A 25,466-nucleotide genomic window follows, 5' to 3' on the forward strand; every position below is an offset into this window, starting at 1 on the left:
CCTCAGGCATCTGTCAGTGGCCGATCTCTGCTACATCTCCGTCACTGTCCCCCAATCCATTCACAACTCCTTGACGGACCGTAGAGAAATCTCCTTCTTATGCTGTGGAGCGCAGGTCTGTCTGGTGATTTTCTTTGCAGGTGCAGAATATTTTGTTCTCACGGCGATGTCCTATGACCGCTACGCTGCCATCTGCCTCCCCCTGAGCTACGAGGTCATCATGAACAGAGTGGCCTGTGGGAAGATGGCGGCCTCCTCGTGGGTCAGTGGGGGCCTGTTTGCAGTAATGTGTTCAGCTGGGACGTTCTCCCTATCCTTCTGTGGATCCAACATCGTCCATCCAGCAGTTTTTCTGTGACATCCCCTCCCTGCTGAAGATATCCTGCTCCAAGGACCACGTCGCCGTCGACGTGAGTGTCACCGCTGACATGTCGAAGACTGAGCTCCTTGTCTTCCCTCCCAAACCTTGTCCTCTCCCTGACTTTCCCATCTCTGTTGACGACACTACCATCCTTCCCGTCTCACAAGCCCGCAACCTTGGTGTCATCCTCGACTCCGCTCTCTCATTCACCCCTCACATCCAAGCCGTCACCAAAACCTGCCGGTCTCAGCTCCGCAACATTGCCAAGATCCGCCCTTTCCTCTCCATCCAAACTGCTACCCTGCTCATTCAAGCTCTCATCCTATCCCGTCTGGACTACTGCACCAGCCTTCTCTCTGATCTCCCATCCTCGTGTCTCTCTCCACTTCAATCCATACTTCATGCTGCTGCCCGGATTATCTTTGTCCAGAACGCTCGGGGCATATTACTCCCCTCCTCAAAAATCTCCAGTGGCTACCAATCAATCTGCGCATCAGGCAGAAACTCCTCACCCTGGGCTTCAAGGCTGTCCATCACCTCGCCCCCTCCTACCTCACCTCCCTTCTCTCCATCTACTGCCCAGCCCACAACCTCCGCTCCCCCACTGCTAATCTCCTCACTGTACCTCGTTCTCGCCTCTCCCGCCATCGACCCCCGGCCCACGTCATCCCCCGGGCCTGGAATGCCCTCCCTCTGCCCCTCCGCCAAGCTAGCTCTCTTCCTCCCTTCAAGGCCCTGCTGAGAGCTCACCTCCTCCAGGAGGCCTTCCCAGACTGAGCCCCTTCCTTCCTCTCCCCCTCGTCCCCCTCTCCATCCCCCCATCTTACCTCCTTCCCTTCCCCACAGCACCTGTATATATGTATGTATGGTTGTACATATTTATTACTCTATTTATTTATTTATTTATTTATTTATCTTACTTGTACATTTCTATCCTACTTATTTTATTTTGTTGGTATGTTTGGTTCTGTTCTCTGTCTCCCCCTTTTAGACTGTGAGCCCACTGTTGGGTAGGGACTGTCTCTATGTGTTGCCAATTTGTACTTCCCAAGCGCTTAGTACAGTGCTCTGCACATAGTAAGCGCTCAATAAATACGATTGATTGATTGACTGATTGATTGGGATAGTGTTAGCCGTCACCTGCTTCATTCTCATCATCGTCTCGTACGTGCGCATCTTCCAGGCCGTACTGAGGATGCCGTCCGCCGAGGGCCGTGCCAAAGCCTTCTCCACCTGCCTACCCCACCTCGCCGTCGTCACTGTTTTCATCTTAGCGGCGGTATTTGCCTACCTCAAGCCGCCCTCGGACTCCTCCTCGATCGTGGATCTGCTGGTGTCCGTGTTCTACTCTGTGGTGCCCCCCGCCCTGAACCCCCTCATCTACAGCCTGAGGAACCGGGACATGAAGGCTGCCATGGGCAGGATCCTAAAAGGGTCACTCACCCGGCCCCCGCTCTGGGACAAAATGTCTCCGTCCTTATGTAAATTATCTCACCCCACCACTTAACCAAGGAATTGCCCTTGGACCTAGCCAGATACTTAGCTGTCCTACAGGGTTCACAGAAAACCCTGGACCTTGATGAATTGTCAAAGTCTGGAAAGGAGGTGGCTAAGACTGAAGTAGGACTGACAATCCAGTTTTGGGGAGGCATCATGGTTAAAGGAAGGAAGGTAAGTCCCTGTAGACTGTAGCTCACTGGGGGCAGGGAATGCGTTTAACACCTCCGGTAAACTGAATTTACCCAAGTGCTTAGTACTTCCTCAAACAGTAAATCCTGTTTGGGGGTGGTTCTAAGCCCTGCTCTGCCACTTTTCTTCTGTGTGACCTTGGGTGAGCCACTTAACTTTCCGTTCCTCAGTTACCTCATCTGTAAAATGGGGATTAAGACTGTGAACCCCACGTGGGACAACCCGATGACCTCGTGTCTACTCCACTGTCCTTAGAACAGTGCTTGGCACATAGCAAGTGCTTAACAAATACCATATTTTTAAAATTTTATCATGGTCTAAAGGAATGGGAATCGTTCTAGACTATAAGATCATCGTGGGCAGGTAATGTGTCTACCAACTCGGTTATATTGAACGTTTCCAAGTGCTTAGTACTGTGCTGGGCCCAGAGTAAATGCTCAATAAATATGATTGATTGATTGATTGAAACTTGAGTTCCGATGCCAGCTCTGCTACTGACCTCTTTGTGACCTTGGGGCAGTGACTTAACATCCCTAAGGTAATAATAATGATGATGATAGCATTTACTAAGCGCTTACTATGTGCAAAACTCTGTTCTAAGCGTTGGGGAGGTTACAAGGTTGTCAGGTTGTCCCTCGGGGGGCTCACAGTCTTTATCCCCATTTTACAGATGAGGTCACTGAGGCACAGAGAAGTTAAGTGCCTTGTCCAAAGTCACACAGCTGACAACTGGTGGAGGTGGGATTTGAACCCATGGCCTCTGACTCCAAAGCCCGTACTCTTTCCACTGAGCCATGCTGCTTCTCAGGAGTCTCTCTTCCTCTTACACTCTAAGCCCCTGTGGGACAGAAATTGTATCTGAACTGATCCTTTTGTTTCTACACCAGCAAGTGGAACAATTTAGGCACACAACTTCTTAATAAATACGATAACGATATCATTATTTGTAATGATTATGAAAATATAACAATATGCTCTAGCATGACTCTGGGGGTGGGAATGAAAGTTGGAAAATGGGAGGTGGTATGGGAGAAGGGAAGAAAGGATGACTGCAGCTCCATCTGTCTTAAACCCACCCTCTCTAATCAATCCATCTTTCCTTCCTTCCAACCATTCATCTATCCAGAGCACGGGCTTGGGAGTCAGAGGTCGCAGATTCTAATCCCAGTTCTGCTACTTGTCTGCCATGTGACCTTGGGCAAGTCTCTTCACTTCTCTGGGCCTCAGTTCCCTCAGCTGTAAAATGGGGGTTGAGATTGTGAGCCCATGTGGGACAGGGACTTGTCTGACCGAATTTGCTTGTATCCACCCCAGTGCTTGTACAGTGCCCGGCACATAATAAACGCTTATCAAATACCACAATGATTATTATTGTTATCATTATTATTAAGGATGGGGAGGAGGCTATTTACACAGGCCCAGGCCAAGACAATTCAACACCTTGAAACAGGGAATCACAGAGAAGCAGCATAGCTCAGTTGATAGAGTACGGACCTGGGAGTCAGAGGACCTGGGTTCTAATTCCATTTGTCTGCCATGTGACCTTGGGCAAGTCATTTCACTTCTTGCCTCAACTACCCCATCTGTAAAATGGGAATTAAGACTGGAAGTCCTATGTGCGACAGGGATTGTGTCCAACCTGACTAGCTTGTGGATACTTCAGTGCTTAGAACGGTCCCTGGACAATAGTGAACACTTACCACGTACCATTATGAAAAAAAAAATCAGGGAAGTTCCCGTGGATTTAATAGAGTTTCAGGAAGGAGTTTGGAAGATGGGAAGCCCTGTGATCTGGTGGATATGAAGGGAGAGAGAATTGCAAGGGAGGGAAAGGTGACAAGGTAGGGGTTTGAGTCGGGGGAGTTGGGAACGAGGCACGGCGAGATGGTGAGCTTCGGAGGGACGGAAAATGCAGATAGAAATTCAGTAGGGGAAGATAATGCACATCAATCAATCGATCTTTTTTATTGAGTGCTTACTATGTGCAGACCTTGGTAGTATGCACTTGGGAGAGTACGATATAACAATTTAACAGAGTTGGTAGCCACATTTCTTGCCCACGATGAGCCTAGAGTCTAGAGGGGAATGTCTAACTTGGATTGCTGCAGATTTCAGATCGTCCCAATCCCTGGCTTGGGATGGAGCTCCAAACCTCAGAGCTTAACCAGAACGCTATTATTAATCTATTTACTGTATTAATGATGTATATATATCTATAATTATATTTATCTGTTTGGATGATATTGACACCTGTCTACTTGTTTTGTTTTGTTGTCTGGCTCCCCCTCCTAGACTCCGAACCCATCGTTGTGTAGGAATTGTCTCTCTCTGTTTCCGAATTGAACTTTCCCAGAGCTTAGTACAGTGCTCTGCACACAGTAAGCACTCAATAAATATGATTGAATGAATGAATCAATCAATCACAGAAAGGGAATGATGATTAGTCTGTTGATGTTGTCAAAGGAAGGAGTCCCAGAGTGGGAACCAAACGGGAACGGGTAGTTATTTAGGTTGTGAGGACCAGGACCACAGGGAGACCATGATCCCGGCCTCCCGCTGTTCCCGGATAGTCAGCTGTCTCAGCAGAACCCCGGGCCCGTTCTCCCATGGGGAATCCCCCAGGAAATAACCTGGCCGTCATCTGAGGGGACGGAGCAGTCAGCCGGAGAGCCGAGAGAGGGAGGAAGGATACTGACAGCTCTCACCCCTCCAGTAGACCTTCCTGTCACTGCCACCAGCGTCCAGGACGACACTGGTCATTGGAGTGATCCTCTCTATTAGCAGAGGTCGATGCTTCCCAGCCCAGGATGGGCCCGGTGAGTCCGGAGAGGAACAGGGGAAAGGTGAGGGAAATTTCAATAGGGAACTGGAATGACCAGGGGCAGAGTACAACTTCTCTAAATTAGAAGCAGTGTCGCTTAGTGGAAAGAGCACGGGCCCGGGAGTCAAGAGGACCTGGGTTCTAATTCATTCATTCAATCGTATTATTGAGTGCTTACTGTGTGCAGAGCACTGTATTAAGCTCTTGGAAAGTACAATTAGGCAACAGACAGAGACAATCCCTACCCAACAACGGCATCACTGTCTAGAAGGGGGAGACAGACCATAAAACAGAACAAGTAGACAGGCATCAATAGCATCAAAATAAATACAATGATATATGTACACAACATTAATAAAATCAATCGAATAATAAACATGCACAAATATACACAAGTGCTATGGGGAAGGGAAGGGAGTAGAGCACAGGGAGGGGAGGAAGGGCAGAGGAAGAGGGGGAACTAGTCTGGGAAGGCCTCCTGGAGGAGATGATATCTCAGTAGGGCTTTGAACAGGGGAAGAGAGATAGTTTGGCGGCTGTGAGGAGGGAGGGCATTCCAGGCCAGAGGTAGGACGTCGGCCAGGGGTCGATGGTGGGACAGGCGAGAACGAGGCCGAGTGAGGAGGTTAGCAGCGGCAGTGGAGCAGAGTGTTCAGGCTGGGCTGGAGAAGGAGAGAAGGGAGGTGAGGTAGGAGGGTGCAAGGGGATGGAGAGCTTTGAAAACAATAGTGAGGAGTTTTTGCTTCATGCGAAGGTTGATAGGCAACCACTGGAGATTTTTGAGGAGGGAGTGACATGCCCAGAGCGTTTCTATAGGACGATAATCCGGGCAGCAGAGTGAACTATAGACTGAAGTAGGAGGAGATAGGACGATGGGAGATCAGAAAGTAGGCCGATGCAGTAATCTAGTCGGGTTAGGCAGTGGTTATCCAGTCGGGATAAGGTTGTGGTTTGGATGGAGGGGAAAGGCGGATCTTGGCAATGTTGTGAAGGTGAGACCGGCAGGTTTTGGTCACAGATTAAATGTGTGGGGTGAATGAGAGAGTGGAGTCAAGGAGGGCACCAAGGTTGTGGGCTTATAAGACGGGAAGGATGGTAGTGCCGTCCACAGTGATGGGAAAGTCAGGGAGAGGGCAGGGTTTGGGAAAGAAGATAAGGGGCTCAGTCTTGGGCATGCTGAGTTTTAGGTGGTGGGCGGACATCCAGCTGAAGATGTCCTGAAGACAGGAGGAGATACGAGCCTGGAGGGAGGGAGAGAGAGCAGCGGCAGAGATGTAGATTTGGGTGTCATCAGCGTAGAGATGATAGTTGAAGCCGTGGGAGCGAATGAGTTCGCCAACGGTGTGAGTATAGATGGAGAACAGAAGGGGACACGTAGGGAGCGGGGGAAGGCGATGAGACAGGCAGTATGTGCACACAAACCGTACCCAACGGCTCAAGGCCGAACAGACTCAACAACAGGAGATAAAGAGACCAGGGTAAGAAAAACAAGCTTGCACCTGCAAGGCTCGGAGGCAACCTCAAGGCCATATCCGCAGCCAGCGATGGTTGGCAACGGGTGGCTGGGGGCGAGCCAGAGCAAACGCTTCGTGACTGGACAGAGCTGTTGTTAGGCTAGTGGCTGGAGGGCGGTGTGTGCTACATGGCAAAGCCTCGATACACCATCCCCCGAGAAAACCCTGCCCCCGGGCAACGGAGGGTATAAGAGACGAACAAGGCAAGGGGGGGGGGCGGCGCGCCCGCTCTCTCGCCCGCTCTCTCGCTCTCTCTCGCCTCTCTCCCTCTCTCTCTCCCTCTCTCTATCTCACTCTCTCTCTCTCGCTCTCTCTCTCTCGCTCTCTCTCTCTCTTTCAACCATGTAACCGCTGATAGCAAATAAACGGCAACCAAGCTTTGAACCTCTGGCTGACTCTTCCTGGTGTGAACGCGCGGGCCGTGTCCGGAGATGTCCGAAGACCCGGAGAGGGTAAGAATCCGAGAGTTGCCCCCGAAACCACGGGGAGCAACGAGTGGCGCCCAACGTGGACTCGGATACCCCCATTTGGGAAGACCAGGGAGAGTGCCCCGTAGGCCAGGTAGCTAAAGGTCAGGCGGGAAGATGGGGACGGCACGATCGTTGCCCATATATAAGCCAGAAGATAAGGAATTGTACACCCGGCACTGTTACAAGATATTGAGAAGTAAGGGGGTAAAGATTGAGCTGAAAACAATAACGGAATTTATAGGGAAGATGACTATGACCTCCCCGTGGATATTTGGTTCCGGGATCACGGAGGAGCGGTGGGACGTTATTGGGGAACAGATGACGGCCTATGAAGACTCCCACCCGGGAGAGCTAAAGGACGTGGACTTCCTTATACACGGTATCCTCCATGCAGCCTTTCAAGGGCAGCAGACTCTCCTAGCTGCCATCCAAGAATTGGGCCGGAAACCTACTAATTGGGAATCCTTCCACGGGATGATCCAGAGGGAAAGGGAAACCTCTGATGACTTTTTCACTCGTCTTAGTGAGAGAGAAGAGACGATGGTTAAAAGAATTGTATGTGTATAAAGGAAGAAGGAGAGAAATAAAAGAGAAGGTGAAGCAATTGCAGTTGAAGGAAATTGTCTGTTCAGGCATCTACACCCTGCGAAGCAGGTGTCCCATAGGGGCGAATGATGGGTGGAGAGATTGCCTCTGAAGGAAATTGTATGTGTATGAAGGTTAGAGTAAGTGTGTGTGAAGGAGAAAGAGAAGAGACACGAGGGAATTTTAGTCGAATGTCGATCTTCCTGTAATACTCTTGTGTTGCCTGTGCGAAAACCGGGCTCCCCTCTGTCTTATCGGTTAGTCTAGGACTTGCGTGCAATTAACTCTTACGTTTTGCCTATGCATGCTGTGGTTCCTAGTCCTACGGCAGTAGTTAGCTCCGTGAGTCCCGAAGCAACCTGTTTTACTTGTATTGATCTAACTGGTGCTTTCTTTACTATCCCGGTGTCCTGTGAGAGCCAGTACCTTTTTTGCCTTTACCTGGGAAGGTCGTCAACTAACCTGGACGAGACTTCCCCAGGGTTTTGTCCACTCCCTATCTTTTCGAGAGAATTGTGCAGAGCCCTTATCTCCCCTCAAATTACCCGAAGGGATCAGTATGTTCCAGTATTGGATGATATCCTTATTGCTGGGGACACGGAGGATCTGTGTCAGTCAGGTTCCCTCCAGGTCCTAGCTTGTTTGCATCAGCTTGGTCTTAAACTTAGTTGCGAGAAACTGCAGTGGTGTCAGCCCCAGGTAAAATATCTTGCGTTCATGTTGCGGGCGGGAGAAAGAGCATTCGCCCCCAAGCGAGCAAGCCTTATTCAATGCATGCCTCGCCCCACTACTAAGGGGGCCCTGAGAGGTTTTCTTGGTGCGGCTGGGTTTTGTCGAGCTTGGATTCCAGAAATAGGGTTGTTAACCAGGCTGCTTTTTGAGCTCCTAAAAATGACTTCCCCAGAGCCCCTGGACTGGACTCCCGAGGCTGTAGAAGCCTTTCAGACACTAAAATCATGCCTGAGTTCAGCCCCTGCCCTGGGACTCCCTGACTAAAGTAAGCCGTTCTATTTGTACATTCAAGAACGCCATGGAGTGGCCTCAGGTGTTTTGTGCCAAACTCTCGGTCCTCACTATCGACCAGTAGCCTATTATTCAGGTGTTCTTGATCCTGTCATTCTAGGTCAAGCACCTTGTATCCGCTGCATAGATGCGGTGGTAATGCTGCTTGAAAAGTCTCAGGATATCCTCTTGGGACATCCCGTTGTTGTTCGGACTCCGCATGAAGTTGTGCGCCTCCTTCGTTGGTCAGCCACCCAAGCCTTATCTGTGGCACGCCTGACTAAATATAAAGTTGCTTTATTGGAAAATCCACAGGTATATGTGGAGCGCTGTGGCTCCTTGACTCCAGCTACCCTGCTTGAGTCCTCTCCCATGACTGACCAAATTCACGATTGTGACGAAGTAGTTCGGGAAACTGTCGCTCCTCGATCTGACCTTCGCGATGAGCCTTTGTCCTCTTCTGATCTAACTTTGTTTACAGATGGCTCCTCCTTTATGGACCAAGGGGTGCACCTCACCGGCGCTGCTGTTGCTACGCTAACCACTGTGCTGTGGACCGGCTCACTCCCAGCTTCTTGCAGTGCGCAGGCAGCTGAGCTTGAAGCCCTTACACGGGCATTATTACTCGGTAAAGGGAAGCGTGTGACCATCTATACAGACTCTAAGTATGCTTTTGGGGTCTGTCACGCTACAGGTGCCCTGTGGCAGAGTCGTGGGTTCCTCACTTCAGCGGGTCGTCAGGTTGCTAATGGGGATTGTATAGAGTGCCTATTACTCCTCTTGCTCCCAGCCGAGGTGGCCGTCGTGCATGTGCATGCCCACACCCGAGGAAGTGATTCCCCGAGTTTGGGCAATCGCCGAGCCGACAAGGCCTCTCGTTGGGCAACTCAGCATGCCCCCCTTGTATGTGTAGCTCCTGTTATGACCCTGGCCCCCACGTCTATGCCTGGCACTCTGTTGCCCTCCCTGATTACTGATAAGGAAAGAGCTGAGTGGCCTCGGCAATATGGGGCACTAGAACGGGACGGACTCTTTTGGGTCCCTGATGGATGCCCTATTTTGCCTGCTGCTGCACTGCGACCAGTTTGGGTCTTCACCAGGAGACTCACTTTGGTGCAGATGCCTTGGCAGCCACAGTTCTTCGAGTTTGGTTTGCCCCAGGTATCCATCCTGTTGCCAAACGTGTCACAGCCAGTTGTGCTACTTGCCAGAGCTTCAATGCTCACCCTGGTCATCGGGTTCCCTTGGGGGGGACGCCCTTGGGTCTATTCCCCTTCTGAGGGTTTGCAGGTTGATTTTGTGACTCTTCCGAGGGCTGGTCGTTTCCGATATTTACTAGTCATTTTTGATCACCCGACTAGGTGGATGGAGGCTTTCCCTTCCTCCCGAGCAACTGCTCTTACGGTGCTGAAATGTCTCTAGTGGGAAGTCATTCCCAGGTTTGGGCCACCTGCTGTTATTGATTCTGATCAAGGATCACATTTTACTGAGTCTGTTCTATCTGAAATTTATCGACCTGTCTCTATATGTTGCCAACTTGGACTTCCCAAGCGCTTAGTACAGTGATCTGCACACAGTAAGCGCTCAATAAATACGATTGAATGAATGAATCGACCACTTGGAATTGAATGTTCTTTACATGCACCATACCAGGGCGATGATGCCCTGCTAGCCTATGTTCTGTCTCTCCAGGGAATTCTAGCTGAGCTGCAGGCTGCTGGAATCCTCCGTCAGCACACCCCTCTCACCGATCATCTGCATCCGTTCATCGCTGGAGATTGGGTTTGGGTTAAGCGCATGGTCGGCAACGCTTCACTTAAGCCATCCTGGGAGGGGCCCTACCAGGTTCTCTTGTCTTCCTTTTCTGCAGTTCGTGTTGCTGAGCGCCCCTCATGGATCCATCACTCCCAGGTGAAGCCAGCCGTTTTTGATGCTTCGCCTCCTGATTGTACTCCCCCATCGGTTTCTGCTGACTCTCAAGATTCCGAGCCACCCACTGTCCCAGCTTTACGGCTGCGTCGAACTTCTACCGGATGGGCCTCGGTCCTGTGAGATTTTGTCTGGTTGCTTATTTGTGCGTCTTGCCGCTGGTTTGGTTTTTTGCTGTGCTGTGCTTTTCAGCTCCTGAAGGCCTGCCTCTGATGTGCTTCATCTACCCTGATGCTTCTACAAACCCCGACCACACGCCTGTCCAAAACTGGAGTCACGGACATGCAGCGCCGTCTGGACGCTGTGTTTCGCTGAGGAGGGGGATTGTTGTGTGTGCTCAGTTGTGCCTGGATTGTTGTGTGTGCTCAGTTGTGCTTGAATTTTTCTGTTGGATTTTTCTATCTTTTCTTTTTGCCTGGATTTTTGTCTTTTCCTTATCCTTTACTTTAGGCGCCGGCTTTGCGGAAGACCTTTGTTATCCCGAGGAGGGTCGTATGTGATCCTCCCGGTGGCCATGGGCCTCGGAAGGATCAAAGGGGGGTTCTGCTTTTGCTCATGTGCCTCCCGTGCCTCCTTCGTCTCTTTTGCTCCATTGTTGCCCGGGTGGTCCGCGAGATTAAGGTAGAGATGCTCCCATTGCACGGACGCCCTTAGCGGTCCCCGCCATAACGGGAGGGGGACATGTAGGGAGCGGGGGAAGGCGATGAGACAGACAGTATGTGCACACAAACCGTACCCAACGGCTCAAGGCCAGACAGACTCAACAACAGGAGATAAAGAGACCAGAGCAAGAAAAACAAGCTTACACCTGCAAGGCTCGGATGCAACCTCAAGGCCATATCCGCAGCCAGCGATGGTTGGCAACGGGTGGCTGGGGGCGAGCCAGAGCAAACCCTTCGTGACTGGACAGAGCTGTTGTTAGGCTAGTGGCTGGAGGGCGGTCAAAGCCTCGATACGCCATCCCCCGAGAAAACCCTGCCCCCGGGCAACGGGGGGTATAAGAGACGAACAAGACAAAGGGGGGGCACGTACGGGCCCGCTCTCTCCCTCTCTCTATCTCGCCTCTCTCTCTCTCTCTCTCTCTCTCTCTCTCTCTCTCTCTCTCTCTCTCTCTCTCTCTCTCTCTCTTTCAACCATGTAACCGCTGATAGCAAATAAACGGCAACCAAGCTTTGAACCTCTGGCTGACTCTTCCTGGTATGAACGCGCGGGCCGCGTCCGGAGATGTCCGAAGACCCAGAGAGGGTAAGAACCCGAGAGTTGTCCCCGAAACCACGGGGAGCAACGGGGACAGAGAACTGACCCTTGAGGAACCCCTACAGTTAGGGGGTGGGAAGGGGAGGAGGAGGTCTCCTTCGAAGGAGACCGAGAATGAACGGCCAGAGAGATAGGAGGAGAACAAGGAGAGGATGGAGTCAGTGAAGCCAAGGTTGGATAGTGTGTTGAGGAGAAGGGGGTGGTCCACAGTGCCGAAGGTAGCTGAGAAGTCGAGGAGGATTAGGATGGAGTAGGAGCCATTGAAGTTGGCAAGAAGGAGGTCATTGGTGACCTTTGAGAGGGCAGTTTTGGTGGACTGGAGGGGACAGAAGCGGGGTCCAGGAGAGAGTTGGAGTTGATGAATTCGAGGCAGCGAGTGCAGAGGACTCACTTTAGGAGTTTGGAAAGGAATGGTAGGAGGGATATAGGGTGACAATTTTAAGGGGCAGTGGGGTCAAGAGAGGATCTTTTTAGAATGGGGGAAACGTGGGCATATTTGAAGGCAGAGGAGAAGTGCTCTATCCACTTTATAACATCATAACAGACACATTCCCTGCCCCTTCTAGAAGGAAAAAAAATGAATGAAAAGATGAATATACAACTATTGCATGCCATTTTACAAATGAAGAAACTGAGGCCCAGAGAAGTGAAGCCACTTGCCCAAGGTCCCACAGCAGCAAAGGGGCAGAATCAGGTTTAGGACCCAAGTCTGCTTGGGAGAATGCAATGGAACAGAGCTGGTAGATGTGTATGCTCCCCTCAAGGAGCTCACAGTTAAGAGAACTCCTGGGCCCATGCTTTTTCCACTAAATGAGGACGGATTTGAGTTGATTCACACTTGAGTTAGGTGAAGGGAATTAAAGGGCTGGGAAATTAATCGGGGTAGCTGGTTGGAGGAAGGGGGGATTTTAGCCGTGCTCATAATTCGGAAAGAACTGTGCTCTCTCTGATTTTGAGCTGATAAGAGAGGAAGTTGCAGGCTAGGATGGAAATGGGAGAGTCGATCTTGCATAACAACTAGAAAGTTGCTTTGAGAGCTGAGAAGACGAGTTGAACGATGGAAAGGGGGTGAAGTGCAGTCATAGGGCGGATAGCCTTCAAGCCGATTGTGAGTTTTCGTTGCTTGTGAAAAGACACAATTTGTCAAGAGAGGAGGTTGAGGAGAGAAGAGATGCAGGCTGAGGGATGCTTTAGGAAAGGACTAAATGAATGATGAGGTATGCTTGTGTTTGTGTGTATTCAAGTGTGAATGCATATATGTGAGCAAATGGAATCAGTTTGGAGTATACGCGGTTTTTTGTTGTTGTTGTTGTTGTTTGTTTTATGGTATTTTTAAGTGCTCATTCTGTGACAGGTACTGTACTAAGCACTGGGGTGGATACAGGCTCATCAGGTTGGACATAGTCCGTGCCTCATAGGGTGCTCACAATTGTAAACCCCATTTTTCAGAAGCGGTAACCGAGGCATAGAGACGGTAAGTGACTGGCCCCAGGTCACACAGCAGACAAGGAGCGAAGACAGGATTAGAATCCAGGTACTACTGTCTACCAGGTCCATTCTTTCTCCACTAAATGGATGAATTTATGTGTGATGGCACTTCTCATTTGACTTTAAAACCACCGAAAAAATTTCACAGCAGTCATGAACATATCTTTATGTTGTCTGAACTCTGCTATCTGCTATTCATTGTAGTTTCGGGCTCCTTAACCAAAATAATTATCTTGATACTCACTAAGAGCATACTGTGTTCCAAGCAAAGTTCTAAGTGCTGGGATATTCAGGACAATCTGGTAGAAAGAACACAGTCTGTGTCCCACAAGGGATTCACAAACTAAGTAGAAGGGAAAACAGATATTGAATCCTCATTTTACTATTGAGAAAACTGAGGTGTAGAGAAATTAAGTCACTTTCCCATGGCTATGCAGCAGAGAACTGGTAGAGTTGGGATTAGAACCCAGGTCCTCTGACTCCCATGCCTGTGTTCTTCCCAATAGCACCCTGCATCTACACAGTTCGAAGCTTGGTGCTTCCAAGAGAATGGAAGCTCCCTGGGGGCAGTGATTAAATGCATTAATACCACATCCTCTGTAGGTACTCAATAAATAGAACTGATTGACTTAGTCCTATTCCTTCACCTCCACATCAATGTCTCTGAATTGAAGTCTTCCCTCTTCCTGGCAGGGAGTCGACATCATTCCCCAGAAATGTTCAGTGTCTCCACTGTGAACTTATAGATCATTTTTAATTCTTAAACTCTTTCCTCCCCAAAGAGAATCACCAGCAAGTGTCCTGTCAATTCCTTCACTCATCCCATCAATGGACTCTAACTTTGGCTCTTCCCTCATCACATGCAGAAAGTCAATGCTGTTTCCCCAAAATGCCCAACGTCTCCACGGTGAAGGAATTCCTCCTGCTGGGTTTCTCGGAGATCTGGGAGCTGCAGCTGGTCCATGCCGTGCCGTTCCTCCTGGTCTTCCTGGCGGCCCGGATGGGGAATCTCCTCATCGTCGCCGTCACCGCCCTCGACCGACGCCTCCACATCCCCATGTACTTCTTCCTCAGGAACCTGTCCGTCCTCGACCTCTGCTATATTTCCATCACCACCCCCAAGTCTCCCGTCATCTCCCTGACCGATTGAAGAGCCATTTCCCTCCTGGGCTGTGACGCCCCGGTCTTCCTGGTGTTCACTTTTGGCCACTTTATAGTTGGTCGTCCTCACGGCGATGTCCTATGACCGCTACACCGCCATCTACTATCCCCTGCGCTATGAGCTCATCATGACCAACATGGCCTGTGGAAAGATGGCAGCCTCCTCCTGGCTCACCGGGGTGACGTTCGGGGTCTTGCATTCAGCTTCGACTTTCTTCCTGAGCTTCTATGGGTCCAACATCATCCAGCAGTTCTTCTGTGACGACCCATCCCTGCTGAAGATCTCCTGCTCTGAGGACCACATCGTCATCGATGTGAGCGTCACCAGTGGGGTAGCTTTAGTTGTCGTCTGCTTCGTCTCCATCGTCGTCTCCTAAGTGCACATATTCCAGGCCGTGATAAGGATGCCAGCCGCCGAGAGCCAGGCCAAAGCCTTCTCCACCTGCCTGCCTGACCTCGCTGCCATCATCGTCTTCCTCTTGACCGGAAACGTCGCCTACCTCAAGCCCGTGTCAGACTCCCCCTCGACCCTGGACCTGCTGGTGTCCATGTCCTATACCATGATGCCACCCACCCTGAACCCCGTCATCTACAGCCTGAGGAACCGTGACATGAAGGCCGCCCTGAGGAGAGTTCTAAAGGGGAGATTCCTCCTCCCTCCTCTAAGGGACAAAATGTCTGTTTCCTTTTGCTGACTATCCCATTCCTCATCAGGGTTCTGACCGTGGGGGTAGCCATATAAAGAGCTGTCCAAAGAGGAAGTCCAGTGCTTGAGGATTTATCAATGTCTGGGACAGAGGCTGATAAACTGGGTGTGACTGTAAGCCCGGTGTGGGGAGGGATTGTCTCTCTTTATTTTGAATGGTACTTTACAAGCGCTTAGTATAGTGCTCTGCACACAGTAAGCATTCAATAAATATGATTGCATGAATGAATGAATCACTGACTGACAAGTGATTGTTTGGGCGACATCATGGTTTAGTGGAATGAGCAGGACACTAGAAATGTTTGCCCGGTTCTGCCACCGGCTAGCTGTATCATCTTGGTTCAACTACATAACCTCTCTGGGTCTCTCTGTAAAATCGGGGTTCAATATGTACTCTCTCTTTCTCTTACAATCTGAGCCCCCGTGGGTCAGGAAACTTGTCCGATCTGATTCGCTTGTTTCTACTCCAGCACATGGAAGTCTTTTGCAAGTAAATTCTTCATAAATTCAACAATGAAAATGTCGATACTACTAGTGATGATAACTGTAATTCCATGAATTTTAAGATCACTCTTGATGGTTACGAAAATCAGAAAATCGGAGGGTGACAAGGGAGAAGGGACACAATCATGGAAACTTTTCCCCACATTTGACTGCCTGTTTACTTGTTTTGATGCTTCTCTCCCCCCTTCTAGACTGGGAGCCCATTGTGGGAAGGTATTGTCTCTATTTGTTACTGAATTGTACTTTCCAAGAGCTTAGTACAGTGCTCTGCACATAGTAAGCTTTCAATAAATACGATTGAATGAACGAAGGAAGGTCTCCAGACACTAATTAAGCTTGCCAATCTGTCACTCCCTACCTCTGTACTGAGGGTTCTGATTCTCCTTTGTTTATTCTGAGTAACCAATCGTACTCCCCCAGTGAGGATATGAAGATATATTCTCTTTTTGATATGGTATTTGTTAAGCGCTTACTTCGTGTCAAGCACTGGTCTTGGCATTGGAATAGATACAAATCAAGCAAGTTGCACACAATCCCTGTCCCACATGAGGGTCACAATCTATGTAGGAAGGAGAACTGTTATTGCTTCTCCATTTTACAGCTGAGGAAAATGAGTCCTAGAGAAGTGAAGTGACTTGGCCAAGGTCATCCGGGAAGAATTCGGGAGGGCTGGGACTCTCATGCCCGGGTTCTTTCCACTAAATCATGCTGCTTCTCCTATTCAGAAGCATAACCACTATCTCCCTGTCTCTCTCTCTCTAGATACGGGTATACTTATGTAGAAGAAGATGCTGTTGTTGCCATGGGAACATCACGGGCCAGGACCGTTGCTACAGTTGGGAGTGTAAAGGTTCCTATCTCCAGAGGGTTCTCGCGTCGCCTGGCCCACAGGATTCCTCCACAGGGGCCCAAACCGGTCCTCCAGGTATCCCCCTCAGAGCAGCGACTGCTTTATCTTCGGGAACGGGGCCCACCTGGAGAGCAGGTGAGTGGGAGAGCGGAGAGTGGCTGAGGGCTCCTGGCCGTCCCTGTATGGCTGACGGAACCCAGGAATCCGAGGAGAAAGAGGAGACCAGCCCAGTCCAAAGGATGCAGAGGATGAAAAGTAGTCAGGTAGGACACGGCCTCTACCCCGCAAGGGGCTCACAGTTTCAGCAGCTGGGTCAGCAGGCCTTGGGTTTCCATTTTAAAGATGAGGAATCTGAAACTCAAAGAAGTTAAATATGCTGCCCAAGGTCACACAGCAGGCAATTGGCAGAGCCAGACTTAGAACCCAAGTCGTCCGACTCCAAAGACTGTGCCTTTTCCACTACACTATTCCACTCCTACGAGACTGTGAGCTTGGAATTCCTTGGCAGCAGGGATCATTTGTACTGATACGTTTGAACTTTGTAGGTGCTCAGTACGTACAAATGATTGATTTCCTCCTGGGGGAATCAATTTTGATTCCTTTATCGATGCCATCAAGGTCTGTAAATTTTAATTCTTCCCTCTTCCTGTGCAGGGAGTCGACATCATCCTCCAGAAATGTCCAACATTTCTACGGTGAGGGAATTTCTCCTGCTGGGATTCTCGAGGGTCCGGGAGCTGCAGCTGGTCGATGGTTCCTCCTGGTCTACCTGGCGACCCTGACGGGGAATCTCCTCATCGTCATCATCGTCCTCGATCTGCGCCTCCACACCCCCATGTTCATCTTCCTCAGGAACCTGGCCCTCATCGACCTATGCTACATCTCCGTCACGGTCCCCAAATCCGTCACCATCTCCTTGACTAACTGCCGATCCATCTCCTTGAGCTATGCCTCTCCGCTCTTCCTGGTGGCCCTGTTTCCTGCCTTGGAGTTTTTCATCCTCATGGCGCTGTCCTACGACCGCTACGTCGCCATCTGTCTCCCCCTGCGCTACGAGGACGTCATGAAACCAGGGGCTTATGGGAAGATGGTGGCCACCTCCTGGCTCAGCAGAAGCTGTTCGGGGTCTTGTTTTCAGCTTCGACCTTCTCCTTGTCCTTCTGCTGGTCCAACTTTGTCCAGCATTTCTTCTGTGACGTCCCCTCCCTGCTGAAGATCACCTGCTCTGAAGACCACTCTGCCATCAACGTGAGCATGACCTTTGCGCTAACCATAGCTGCCGTAAGATCCATTTCCATCGTTGCCTTGTACGTGCACATCTTCCGGGCCTTTCTGAGGGTGCCGGACGCCGAGGGCCGGACCAAAGTCTTCTTCACCTGCCTGCCCCATCTCATCGGCGTCACCAAGCCTCCCTCACACTCTTCCTTGGTGTTCGACCTGCTGATGTCCGTGTTCTTCGCGGTGGTGCCCCCGGCCCCGAACCCCCTCATCTACAGCCTGAGGAACCCGGATCTGAAAGCTGCTCTGTGGACGGTCTTAAAAAGGAGATTCCCCCCAGACTCCTCTATAGGCCGAAATGTCCGTTTCCTCGTGCTGATATGCAATCCTTCAGTTAATCAATCATATTTACTACAGGACCAAAGCGTGCTGTCTGGGTTGTAGTAGGAGGGTAGCGAGGTGAGATAGGAGGGGGCAAGTTATTGAGGGCTTTAAATCCAGGGGTGAGGAGTTTCCATTTTATGCAAAGGTGGATGGGCAAACCCTGGAGGCTCTCGAGGAGTGGGGAAACATGGACTGAATGTTTTTATGGAAAAATGATCCGGGTAGCACAATGAAGTATGGACTAGAGTGGAGAGAGACAGGATGCATGGGAGATCAGTAAGGAGGCTGATAAAGTAATCAAGGTGGAATGGAATAAGGGATTGGATTAACGTGGTAGCAGTTCAGATGGAGAGGAAAGGGCAGATTTTAGTGATGTTGTGAAGGTGGGACCGACAGGATTTTGTGAAGGATTGAATTTGTGGGTTGAGTGAGGGAGACGAGTCGAGCGTAGTGCCAAGGTTATAGGCTTGTGAGACAGGAAGAATGGTGGGTCATCTATGGTGATGGGAAAATCAAAGGGAGGACAGGGTTTGGAGGGGAAAATAAAGGAAAGATTTGGTAGGCATGTTTCCTGTCCACAAGAAGTTTACAGTCTAGAGGGGATTGATCAGGCATCCGGGAGCCATGACACGAGTTCTAACGCTAACCCTGCCACTAACCAGCTGTGTGACCTTGGATGACCAACTTAACCTCTCTGGACCTTTCTGTAACATAATAATTTGATGCATACTTTCTCATATTCTGAGCCTCTTACAGTCAGGGACTTATTCTAAGCTAATCACTTTGTTTCTACTCGGCACTTGTTACAACCTTTTGCATGTAAACTGCTAATAAAGACTATAATGATAATGCTGATAATTATAATTATGATAACTAATTATGATTATGATCAGGAGCCCATGAATGTATACTTCCTGGGTTAGATGCAGCAACCCCCTGCAGAATCTTGCAACAGCATATTTAGAGGGCTCTGTAATTGCTTCCTAGGGTACCTTCCAGGTGCATTGATAATAATAATAGTTATTATTACTATTATTATGGTGTTTGGTAAGCGCTTTCTTTGTGCCAGGCACTGTACTAAGCACTGGGGTGGATACAAGCAAATCGGGTTGGACGGCGTCCCCTGTCCCACGTGGGGCTTACAGTCTCAATCCCCATTTTACAGATGAGGCCCAGAGAAGTGAAGGGACTTGCCCAAGGTCACACAGAAGACTAGTGGCAGAGCCGGGATTAGAATCCGGATGGATGGACCACAATGATTCCCTGTATTGCTTTGGTTTTCCCTAAAGTATTGGGGGTAGGAGGGATAGCCATTCACCTGTGGAATCCCGATCTAATATCCGAGACAGTTCAGCCTCCCAACTATCCCAGGTCTGGGTGATTTTATCCAGTGTGCTGACCAAATATTTTATTAGATGGTCTTCTGATAATAATAATAAGGGCATTTGTTAAGCACTTACCATGTGTCATGCACTGTTCTAAGCGCTGGAGAGGATACAAGGTGATCAGGTTGTCCCACGTGGGGCTCACAGTCTTAATCCCCATTTTACAGATGTGGTCATTGAGGCACAGAGAAATTAAGTGGCTTGCCCAAAGTCACACAGCTGACAAGTAGCAGAGCCGGGATTAGAACCAATGACCTCTGACTCCCAAGACCGTGTTATTTCCACTGAACCACGCTGCATTCTCTAGACTGCTACTCTGTTATGGACAGGGAACATGCTGGCTGATTTTGTTGTATCACACTCTCCCAAGATTTTAGTAGAGTGCTCTGCATATAGTAAGTGCTCAGTAAATACATTTGACTGATGATAATGATGATTAATAAAAATAACGTAGGAGTCAGTCAATTGTATTTACTGAGTGCTTATTGTCTGCAGAGCATTGTACTAAGCACTAGGGATAGTATAGTATAACAATTCTCTGCCCTCAGTGAGCTTACAGTCTTGAGTGGGAGCAGGCATTAATGTGAATAAATTACGAGTATGGGCATAACTGATGTGGGGCTGGCAGGGGGATGAATAAAGAGGCAAGGCAGGGGGATGAATAAAGAGGCAAGTCAGGGCGACGCAGAAGGGAGTGGAAGAAAAGGAAAAGAGGGCTTAATCAGGGAAGGCCTCTTGGAGGACACGTCCTTTAGTAAAGCTTTGAAGAGGTGGAGAATAAGGTGCACATACGACCGCTGGAAGAAGAGGAGTAAAAGATGGATACAGATCTCATCCAACTGCTCAGATCCATCTCCTCTCATCCAACCATGTATCCATTCATCCATCCAGTAGTCCATCACCGCAATTTATTGAGCACATCTTGTACTCCAATTGTGGTAGCCAGCTTTTTGGAGACTTCGTGACCTGCCCCATCCAGAAGACCAAGGGGAGATGGAGGTCAGGGCCCCTCAGACCCACGCTGCCCCAGAGAGAGTGACTTTGGTGGAGGGGGGTGGAGGGACAGGGAAAGACAAGAAAGCAGATGGAAGAGTCGGAGCCGGTCTGGGGAGATGCTTACACTCGGGAACTATGTTGGGGTTCAGACCGAGCAATGGGATTGCAGAAGGGGGGCACTGTCCACTGCAATGACCCCACCCATCACAAGCCCCTCCATCTTGATTGGCTTGTATCCACCCCAGTGCTTAGTACAGTGGCGGGCACATAATAAGAGCATAACAAATGCTATTATTATTATTATTATTATTATCATCATCATCATCATCCACTGCCCAATCATGGCTACCGGGCAGCCGCCTGCTAGGTTTTGGTACTGTGGCACAGCTTTGGCAGTTTGGATGAGTTTACAGTCTACCCAGGTGCTCTGACGGTGCTCTGCACACAGTAAGCGCTCATGCCTCGGGACTCCTAAGGGGTGAGGGGAGCAATGTGATCTAGTAGATAGAACGTAGAGCCTGGGAGTCAGAAGGACCTGAGTTCTAATCCCGGCTCTAGCCACTTTGCTGTGTGACCTTGGGCAAGTTACCTCACTTCTCTGTGCCTCAGTTACCTGTTCTGGACAATGGGGATTAAGACTGTGAGCCCCTTGTAGGACATTGACTGTGTCCAACTCGATTTGCTTGCGTCCATCCCAGCGCTTATTACAGTCCCTTGCACATACTAAGCGCTTAACCTACCATACTAATAATAATAGTTATTATTATTATGTTGGACAGGGACTGTGATCCAGCGTGGCTCAGTGGAAAGAGCACGGGCTTAGGAGTCGGAGGTCATGGGTTCTAATCCCGGCTCCGCCACTTGTCAGCTGTGTGACTTTGGGCAAATCTGGGGAAGTCACTTCACTTCTCTGTGCCCCAGTTAACTCATCTGTAAAATGGGGATTAAGACTGTGAGCCCCACGTGGGACAACTGGATCACCTTGTCTCCTCCCCAGCACTTAGAACAGTGCTTTGCACATAGTAAGCGCTTAACAAATGCTATCATTATTATTATTATTATCCACCCAATTGCCTTGTATCTATCCCAGTGCTTAGTACAGTACCTGGCACATAATAAACGCTTTATTCTGACGATTTTGACACTCTACATGTTTTGTTTTGGTTTTTTGTCTGTCTTCCCCTTCTAGACTTGTGAGCCCGTTGTTGGGTAGGGAACCGTCTCTATACGTTGCCGACTTGTACTTCCCAAGCGCTTAGTACAGTGCTCTGCACATAGTAAGCGCTCAATAAATATGATTGAATTGAATGGATAAAACGATTGACTGAATGAATGGGCTCTTAGGCCCATGCTGTTTTCACTAGATCACACTACTTCGCTTCACAAGTCACAGCACTGATAACACGTTCACTCTCAGAAAATAAAAGTAACAAGTTGGACAGATAAACTTTATTCAGAAGAAGACATCGATATTAAGGAATGCAACACAAGGAGGGACTTTTTCCACATCACGTGAGACTGATAGATTTTTGAGAGTTTCAATGGTCTGGGAAGCAAAAAATACTTTTGTTAATTATGAAGGTTAAATGACTTACCCAAGAGAAACAGCGTGGACAAGTGGATAGAGGTCAGGCCTGGGAGTCAGAATGACCTGTGTGATGATCCCGGCTCCACCATTTGTTTACTGTGGGACCTTGGACAAGTCACTTCACTTTTCTGTGGTTTCTTCCCTCTTTTGTAAAATGGGGAGGAAGATTGAGCCCTTTGTGGGATATTAACTTGGTCCAACCTGTTAGCTTGTATGGACCCCAGCGCAATGCCCTCTGAGACAGGATTGTCCGTCACACACTGATCTTATCAGACATCCTTCCGGATTCTGAGAAAGCCTCATTTTAGCCAGAAAAGACAACTGTTCACATGTACCCCTCAGTGGTGTGTCTTAGTGAGGTGAGTGATGCCAATATCAACACAGTGAGACTGGGTTTTTTTTTTCAGAGAAAAGGGTGGAAAAATCTCCCCTGTATGACTCTCCCGATGGCGACCTTCATGTCCAAGTTCCTCAGGCTGTAGATGAGGGGGTTCAGGGCAGGGGGAACTATGGCGTAGAACACGGACACCAGCAGGCCCAGCGTCGAGGGGAAACCTGATGGAGGTTTCAAGTAAGCACAGAAACAAGTCATGATGAAGAGAGTGATGACGCCGAGGTGGAGAAGGCTTTGGCCTGGCCCTCGGCAGCTGGCATCTTCAGCACGGCCCAGAAGTCGTACATGTACAAGACGACTATAGGGACGAAGCAGGCGACTGGCTACTCCATCCACTTGTGCTTCAAACCCCATTCCATTTCATCTTATCAAATCTCTCGCCCCTTCCATCTTCGCCTCCTTAACTTACATCTTCAACTGCTCACTCTCCACCGGTTCCTTTCCCTCTGCTTTCAAACATGCCCACGTCTCCCCTGTCATTAAAAAAAACCTTTCTTGACCCCACCTCCCCTTCTAGTTATCGCCCTATCTCACTCCTATCCTTCCTTTCCAAACTCCTAGAAAGAATCGTCTACACCCACTGCCTCGAATTCCTTAACGCCAGCTCTCTCCTTGACCCCCTCCAATCTGGTTTCCGTACCCTACACTCCACCGAAACCGCCCTCTCAAAGTTCACCAATGACCTCCTTCTTCCCAAATACAACGGCCCCCACTCTATCCTAATCCTCTTCGACCTCTCAACTGTCTTCGACACTGTGGACCACCCCCTTCTCCTCAACACGCTATCCAACCTTGGCTTTACAGACTCGGTCCTCTCCTGGTTCTCCTCTTATCTCTCTGACCATTCATTCTCAGTCTCCTTTGCGGGCTCCTCCTTCCCCTCCCATCCACCTCCCTCCCCGTCCCATCCCCCTACTGTAGGGGTTCCTCAAGGGTCAGTTCCTGGTCCCGTTCTGTTCTCTATCTACACTCACTCCCTTGATGAACTCATTCACTCCAACGACTTCAACTATCATCTCTACGCTGATGACACCCAATTCTACATCTCTGATCCTGCTCTCTCTCCCTCCCTTCAGTCTCGTGTCTCCTCCTGCCTTCAGGACATCTCCATCTGGATGTCTGCCCGCCATCTAAAACTCAATATGTCCACGACTGAACTCCTTATATTCAGTCCAAACCTGACTTTCCCGTCACTGTAGACGGCACTACCATCCTTCCTGTCTCACAAGCCCGCAACTTTGGTGTCATCCTCGACTCCGCTCTCTTGTTCATCCCTCACATCCAATCCATCACCAAAACCTGTCGGTCTCATCTCCGCAACATTGCCAAGATCTGCCCTTTCCTCTCCATCCAAACCGCTACCTTGGTGGTTCAATCACTCATCCTATCCCGACTGGATTACTGTATCAGCCTCCTCTCTGATCTCTCATCCTCCTGTCTCTCCCCACATCAGTCTATACTTCACCTTGCTGCCCGTATTATCTCTGTGCAGAAACTCTCTGGGCATGTTACTCCTCTCCTCAAAAATCTCCAGTGGCTGCCTGTCAACCTACGAATCAGGCAAAAACTCCTCACCCTCGGCTTCAAGGCTCTCCATCACCTCGCCCCCTCCTACCTCAACTCCCTTCTCTCCTTCTACAGCCCATCCCTCACCCTTCACTCCTCTGCTGCTAAACGCCTCACCGTATCTCGTTCTCTCCTGTCCCGCCATCGACCACCGGCCCACGTCCTCCCCCTGCCCTGGAATGCTCTCGTTCTACACATCTGCCAAGGTAGCTGTCTTCCTCCCTTCAAAGCCCTACTGAGAGCTCACCTCCTACAAGAAGCATTCCCAGACTGAGACCCTTTTTTCCGCTCCGCCTCCCCATCCCCCCACCGTGCCTCCTTCCCCTCCCCACAGTACCTGTATATATGTTTGTACAAATTTATTACTCTATTTATTTTACTTGTACATATTTACTATTCTATTAATTTTGTTAATGATGTGCATCTAGCTTTATTTCTATTTGTTCTGACGACTTGACACCTGCCCACACGTTTTGTTTTGTTGTCTGTCTCCCCCTTCTAGACGGTGAGCCCGTTGTTGGGTAGGGACCGTCTCTATATGTTGCCAACTTGTACTTCTCAAGCGCTTAGTACAGTACTCTGCACACAATAAGAGCTCAATAAATACGATTGAATGAATATGAATGAAAGAGGATGGTCCTGGGAGACTAGGGGACCTTGGTCTTAATCCCAGCTCTGCCACTTACCTGCTGAGCAACCTCAGGCAAGTCACTGAACTTTTGTTTCCTTGGTTCCCTCATCTGTAAAATGAGGTTTAAGACGATGAGCTCCATGTAGGACGGGGACACTGTCCAATCCGATTATATCATATCTACTCCAGCATTGCGTATGGTGTTTGGCTCACAGTAAGCACTTAACAAACACCACAATTACTATCATTAAGCAAGAAAAGGAAAATTCCTGTTATTTACTGGGTTGATACTGAAATTTCCCTTCCCTGCCCCTCGCCTTTCCCCTGCTTCTTTCCGGAGTCACTGGGCCCGTCCTGGGCTGGGGAACATCGAACTCTGCTGAGAGAGAGGCTCACTTCATCTCGTCGGTCCTGGACGAGGGTGGCGGTGACAGGAAGGTCTGGGCGAGGGGTGAGAGCTGTCAGGATCCTCCCTCCCCATCTTGGCTCCCTGGCTGGCTACACCGTCCCCTCAGACGATGGCCGGGTTATTTCCTGGGGGATTCCCCGTGGGAGGACGGGCCCGGGGCTCCGCTGAGACGGCTGACCGTCCGGGAATCTCGGAAGGCCGGGATCGTGGTCTCCCTGTGGTCCCGGCCCTCACAACCTAACTGCCCATTCCCATGGGGTTCCCAATCTGGGACTCCTTCCTAGAATGACGTCAACGAACTAATGATCACTCCACAGGTGGACCTGAAAGGAAACTCGTAATAATAATATTAATAATGATGGTATTTGTTAAGCACTTACTATGTGACAGGCACTGTTCTGAGCTCTTAACAAATGCCATCATTATCATTATTATTATTATCATTATTATTGTTATTATTATTATTAGGAAAGTGGAAAAGAATCCTCAGCTCTCCCCCAGTTCTTCTCCAACTTTGCTGGCTGGGTCCTCCTTGGCCTTCCATCCTGTAACCCTGGG

The 25,466-nt window shown here is 49.6% G+C and overlaps 1 pseudogene; it reads left to right on the plus strand.

The window, feature by feature from the left end:
- Positions 1 to 244: 244 nt before the first annotated feature.
- On the plus strand, positions 245 to 25,249 carry LOC119922866 (annotated as a pseudogene).
- Positions 25,250 to 25,466: the final 217 nt, after the last annotated feature.

Source organism: Tachyglossus aculeatus, unplaced genomic scaffold (assembly GCF_015852505.1).
Source record: "Tachyglossus aculeatus isolate mTacAcu1 unplaced genomic scaffold, mTacAcu1.pri scaffold_129_arrow_ctg1, whole genome shotgun sequence".
Classification (NCBI taxonomy): domain Eukaryota; kingdom Metazoa; phylum Chordata; class Mammalia; order Monotremata; family Tachyglossidae; genus Tachyglossus; species Tachyglossus aculeatus.